Source organism: Pyrgilauda ruficollis, unplaced genomic scaffold (assembly GCF_017590135.1).
Source record: "Pyrgilauda ruficollis isolate IOZ18807 unplaced genomic scaffold, ASM1759013v1 scaffold16, whole genome shotgun sequence".
Classification (NCBI taxonomy): domain Eukaryota; kingdom Metazoa; phylum Chordata; class Aves; order Passeriformes; family Passeridae; genus Pyrgilauda; species Pyrgilauda ruficollis.
In genome coordinates, this window is record NW_024514764.1 from 2,021,835 (window position 1) to 2,028,224 (window position 6,390).

Sequence of the window (6,390 nt, forward strand, 5' to 3'; positions counted from 1 at the left end):
CCGCTCCTCCCCCGGCCCCCCGCTCCTCCCCCGAGCCCCCCCGAGAGGCTTTCCCGGTGCGCGCCCGTACCCTGTCCGTAGGCACCGCCTGTGGGTACCGGCTGTGGGTAGCGGCTAGAGGTGCCTTGGAGGGATTTCGGAGGTCCGGAGCTAATTGTGGAGAGGTTAATTAGGAAGAAAGCCCCGGTAATTTCATTCGGGGCATGAGCTTTTCAGGGACAGGGTCATTCCTGCCCTGTGAAGGGTTTTGTCTAAGAGGGGCTGATGGAGTCAGGAGGGATGGATGGATGGATGGATGGATGGATGGATGGATGGATGGATGGATGGATGGAAGCTCTGGTTAACAGAACACAGCAATCCCCCAGCTTTTTGAGGAAACAGCCAAGAGGGTCTGTGCTCCCTTCCAAAACCAGGGAATGGAAGCAGAGGAGGAAGGGAACCAGCAACATGGGGCAGTGTGAATATCCATCCGGGGAGAAGACACGTGTCCCCAGAGTGGGTGACCCAGGCAGGGACCTCACGGGTGTCCCCACCCCTCCTGGGCTGGGTGAGCTGGCCCAGGCTGCAGGCTCCACCACGGGGATCTGATGCTTTTCTCCAGGAGCAGCAAGGCACAGAGGGGGGACTCAGCAGGTGCCCCCTCCCAGCGAGCTGGGTGAGAGCCCTGGGGGACCATCCTTGAGCTCTCCCCCCGGCGTGTGAGGATGGAGGCAGCGGGAAGGAGGAGAGGAGCCATCCCTGCTCCAGGCCGTGGCTGTGAATGACAATCTCCTCGCAGTCAATAAATGCTGCGCTGTGTAAATCAGCCTGCGGGGCCGGGGATGCGCTGCTGCTGCTGCTGCCGCCAGAGGAAATGAGAGGCACAGCCTCCTGCACCGCCTCAGCCCTGCTGCCGGGAGCGGGGCTGGGGAAAGGGGCTCCTGCAAATCCATCACGGGGAAGAAAACAGGCCAGGTGGAAATTTCCATCTTTTCTCCTTGGCTGAAATAGCCGGAGTTTGGCTCAAAGCACACACCTGACTGTGCCAAGCACGGCCTGGAGCTGGGGCTCAGCCTTCCTTGCTCCCCTCTGAGCTGAGCACCTGCACAGCTCGGCCCTCTGGTGCAAACGGGGATTTTTTTTTGGGCTCTTTGCTTGGGCACATTTGCTCAGCTCTAATTTCATAGTGTCACTGTAAAATCTCAAAGCACCTCACTCCCCTTGGGGCACACCCCCTTGCTCTACACCAGACTCCATCTCCCTCTTCCAGGAACCTTAGAAAAGTAAAAACCACAGGGGGGTGAGTGTGGTGGGGGTTCCCTGGCCGTGTCTGCGCTGGCTGGCACCCAGACAGTGAGAGAGCTCCAGGAAAAGAGCAGGATGAGCTGCAGCATATGTGCAGCCGCCTTTTCCCGGCGCTCGCCAGGCAGCATTACTCACCACAGGGATTCCCCCCAGGAGCTGGATCTCCCCATTCCAAAGCCCCAGGAGCAGAAGCAGGGGTGGTCCTTTAGAGACAGCCAAGCTGAGGGGAGCACCTCAGCTCCCAGGTGGATGTGGTGCTCTCCCAGCCATGGGGAGATGCTGCAACCAAACACCTGGTGGCAAAGATCAAGTGTTAGCCTCCTCTCTAAAACCACAGCCCCAAAAAATCAAGAGATCCCCATTTCAGGAGACAAGGGGGTTCCCTTCCAGGTGCTCCTGCTGTAGGTGTGACAGAGCCACGCTGGGATACCCAAGGAAACTGCTACAGCTTGGATCTCTACAGGGAACACGGGGAATTAATCCATCAGGGTGAACTTTGCTGGGTGTTTTCTCTCTGCTTTCCCCGTCCCCAAGGGCAGTGTTAGACACAAACAACACTGTCCCCCCTCCCAAAATGCCCAAGGTGCACCCTGAGCATGGCAGGCTGAGCTGCCTCTGCCTGACAAGGGTGTGGGAGTCCCATGGGCTGTGCTCTCCTGGAGTTTTGCTGGGCTCTTCAATTTTTTAAACTGGCCCTGAATAATTCAGCTTCCACATAGTTGGCTCAAGGTTGGCGAGCTCAGATGCTCCTTGGGTTTCTGCTTGACCCACTTTAACAGCCAGGAAAACCAGCCAGGCATGGTGCTCCTGGTCCCAGGCATCCTGGTCCCTGTGGCATGAGGGACATCCCTTACACACAGCCCCAGCCTTGAGTCTTTCCCCCACACCCAACAGCCTCATCCTTCGCCCACGCTGCAGATTTGTAGAGGTATTTTTCCCTTCTCCCCTTCTGCTGCCTCTCCCTGCTGTCCCATGGCTCCCAGCACGAGTGGGTGCATCCCAGCAGTGTTTGCAGGATCACAAGGAGGGATTTGCTTGGCTCCATGAACCAGCCAACACCCTGTGGCCACCTAGCTCCTTGCTATGCAGAGCCTCACCTCGCTTCCCAGGAGCCTGGATGAACATTGACTAATCCTGCCGGCAGAATAAGAAGCTGCTGATTCATTTGGCTCCGAGATGCTGGATTAGGATGATCTCCAGAAATGTCCTGTATTGTTGTTTTTTTTCTTGCCCTTCCAGCCGAGTCAGGTTTTATTAATAATTACTGTTGCAGAGGGGAGAGGAAGGAGAGACCTTTCAGTTGTCTGCACACCAAAAACCTCAAGGCAAGGCTTTAAACTCTTGGGTACCATGGGAAATGGCTGTCCCTACTGTCCCCATCCCTGTGGGCACAGCCACGAGCCAACCCTTGGTTCAGGAGCTCCTTAACCAAGCCATGCTCACCCTGCCAGGCTGCCCTGGCTATTCAGTGCCCAGTGAGTGACCCCTCTGCACCAGCTGGGGTGGGTGACACTGAGGGGGGGCAGACAAAGGGGTGAAACCTCTGCACCCCCTTCCCACACCCCGCGGCTCGGTGCTCCTGGGAGTGCTGCACATCCATCTTTTCCACTTCACAGGAAGAAGAGGCTGTTCTCAAGCCTGCAATCCCCTCTTGCAAAAGCTCCTTTAAACGGCATTGCATCCTTTGCATCCTTCCCCGGGGTCTGCTCCAGCGCTGGCCGAGCGTGGCGTGCCAGCACCGGGAGCACCCTCGGCAGCAGCGGCTTTGCACCGAGACGCCGGGGATTAATCGGGGATGTTGCCTCTTGGCCAGAGTCACACTCAGGGGATTACTGGGGCCTGCAAGGAGCGGGGAGTAGCCAGGGAATTTGTTCAGTGCAAGTGGAGGGGTTTGTCACAATCCGATTGCAGGCGAACAGAAATCCCCAGCGCTGGCAGGAGCTCAGCGCTGGAGCCCGCAGGGATTAACTGGTTTTCCCCCAAGCTTTGCAGCAAGGCTGGGGTGGGAGGAGATGCTCTAAGCCCAAAGCTCTGGGTTTAAAACTTCCAGGGAGATGCAGGGGCTGAGCTGAGCGTCAGCTTTGGGGCACCCAAGCCTTGTCCCAAGGCCAAGAACCAAATTCTTTCACGTGGATGCCCCAATTCTCCTGCAAGGCATTACTCTGCATCCCTCCTGCCCTCAAACCAGCCTGGGAGAGCTGGAGAAACCCTGGGAGGATACCCGTGGCCTTTGCACTCCCCTCGCTCCTCTTTGTTGGAACAGATTTGCATCCATCACTAATTAATCCAAGATGAGCTCCTAATTCAGCTCCTTGATTGCAACTTTGCATAATTGCTGCACGCACAGGCAGAGCGGCAGGACGGGATAAAAAAGGAGACAATCAGTGGTGGGCGTGGAGGAAACAGCGCCGGGAAGGGCCGGTCCAGCCCGCTCCCACTCACCGGGCTCTCCACAGGCACAGGCTGAGAGGGATTTTTCTCTGGAAGGAGAAAATGGTGATAGTTGCCCTTGGAGGGGTGTTTCCCCCGTGCTGTGCTTCACCGGCAGCCACAAAACCCTCAGGCAATGGGAAAACCAGGAATTACAGGCCAACCCTTTTTGCTATTCCTTTCATTTCTGCTGCCCTCCTGCCCAGGCTCCCCTTTCCGCAGTGTCCCAGCGCTGTCTGCCGGTGTCGGAGTGAACATCCCGGCCGGGTGAGCAGGCAAACACATCCCCCGAGCCTCTCCCCCAGTAAGCTGGCACATCACACCCCTGTCTGTAAAAGCTGTTTAACCCCCCAAAAACAAATCCCAGGGGCTGCCTCAGGGGAAGCAAACCCAGGGCACGAGGGAGGCTGGGCAGCGTGGGGAGGGTGACACGACCTCAGCCCTTGGTGGCACAAAAAGTGGGAAAATTCCTGTTTTTCCTGCCAGCGATGCCCAAGCCATTCCCACAGGCACCCTGAGCATCCTCTGCCGCACAGGCTCGACTGTGTGAGCACAAACCAGCGCTGACACGGGCTCAGGGGTTATTTTACCTCCTTCCTCTTCCTTCTCCGCTCACATCCCCCCCACAGGCATCCCCCTCTCCCTGCAAACACCTCCACACAGCCGAAATCTGAGCGGCGGGGCAGCAAACAGCGGCGGGCAGCTCAGCCTGGCTCCCCATTCACCCCGCAAAAGAAAAGCGACTTTCAGCTCCAGCCTTTTCTCTGCAAAAATGCAGCTCCCTTGGCCGGCCCCAAGCACGGTGGGGGCTGGAAGGGGGCTTGGGCAGCCAGGCTGGCCCCAGCACCCCTCTTAATCAGCCGGGGCATGCATGAATTCTAACGCTGCCGCCAAGATTTGGGCACTATTGACACACACGGAGCATTAAACGCCTTACGGGGGATTTGCATAAGCTCGGGGAGGGAGGAAGAGCTCGGAGAAAAGTGTCGACAATGGGAAAGTAAATGCATTAAAGTGCTTAGGGGGAAAAAAAAAATCTGATAAAGGAATAAACCAGTTAAGGGAATATATTACTCATAGCCCCGTTATTCAAATCCTGCCTTATAGGAAATCCTCTTAAAGCGATCACCTGATTGTGTGTTAAACTCCTAATTGAATAATAAGAGAATTATGTGTTTCTTCCCTAACGGCACGAAGATGGGAGCCCACGAGGATGCTCGGTGAGGGGGGAGATGGGGGAGAGGGGCCTTGGGGCAGCAGCAGCTCCCAGGAGATGGGATGGAGATGGGGGATTGGGAGGGGTGGCTGGGGAAGGGGAAGGTTGCAGGGCTGAGTGCCTGGGGGTGCTGGAGAGCTTCGCTGGGATGGGTTTAGGAATGGTGGGTGCCCAGAGGGAGAAAGACTTGGTGGAAATGCAGGAAAATGGAAATGCAGGAAAATGGAGGAAACCCAAGGTCCTCCAGCCCCACTGGAGCAAGAGCTGAAGGAGCCACCAAACGTGGCCCCTGCCCTGGAGCTGCTGGGAGCCCCCAGATCCAGGCAAAGGGAATTTTGGGGGGCTGCAGCAGCTCCTGAGCTGCTGAGGAGCAGAGGGAGGGCCACGTCCACCCCAGATGCTGCAGGAGAGGCTCAGCCCCTGCTGCCCCCTCCTGCCCCGCCAGGACCGAGGGCGATTCCTGCACGGCCTCTCCTGATGCTGCTGCCCTTCCCCCAGCTCCGTGCTATAAATAAGATGCTCAAAAAGGAGAAAAAAAAAAAAAAAGAAAATAAGAAAAGAGCACATCACCTGGCACTCAGGAGGTGAGGGAGAACAGCAGGATTGACACACACCAAACCTCAGACTGTGCAAGGAGGGTGGGGGTGGAAAGGGGGGGGGAGAAACAAAAGAGCTAAAAATAGCCCAGGGAGCTGCTTTCTTCCCGGAGATCATTTTTTTTCCCTACCCAGCTGTTTCATTTAATAAACAGGATTATTTATTTATTTCTCCTTCTCTTTACTCCACTTTTTACTTGTGGTTTTTTTTTTTTTTTTTTATGCAGTCAGTGCCACTTTACCGGTCCTCACATCTTTAAATGCAAGGTAAAAACCAAAACAAAGCACCCGAAACCAAGGAAAAAAAACCCTGAAACCAACGGCCTTGATGCCTCCAGCAATGTCTTGCCTTGCTACAGCCCTTTATAGGTAATTGAATATCCCAGAGCTGCACCTGCTAATGCAAACTCTGATATCAATAAGTGGCAGCAGCGAGGGCAGAGCAGCAGCTGAGAAAACAAAGCACCCAGCAGGCCCCAGCGAAGCTCCAGGCTGCCAGGGGCTTTTTTTGAGGCAGGATTGGGTTGTTGGAGCCGGGCTGGGGTCCCAGCCCAGGCCAGTGTGGGAGCTGGGAGGGAGCAGGGTGTGCAGGGAGGCGGCTCTGCAGCGATCCTCGGGCACCTGACCTGTCTGAGCCAAGCTTGTGCAGGGCAGGGGGGTGAAAAGCCCCCCACCCCAATTCCCAGGGGAGACCCCCGAGCCCTGGAGCAGCTCCAGGAGCTCACAGGTTTGCTCCACTCACATCTCCAGCAGTGCCCGTGCCGCCTCCTCCTCCTCCTCGATCCAGCATCCTCCAGCAGCAGCCAGGGAAATCAGGGATGACAGGAGCAGTTAATTTGAGCCTGCAGAGGCCATCTTCCCGTG

At 56.6% G+C, this 6,390-nt stretch overlaps 1 protein-coding gene across 1 annotated transcript in view; it reads right to left on the bottom strand.

Annotated features, from left to right (window-relative positions):
• SLC29A4 (solute carrier family 29 member 4) overlaps positions 1-1,461 on the bottom strand; it is an 8,807-nt gene extending 7,346 nt beyond the window's left edge. The window contains exon 1 of the mRNA XM_041462045.1: positions 1,420-1,461. The gene's annotated coding sequence lies outside the window, so the exon portion shown is untranslated. The remainder of the gene's footprint in view (positions 1-1,419) is intronic.
• Positions 1,462-6,390: the final 4,929 nt, after the last annotated feature.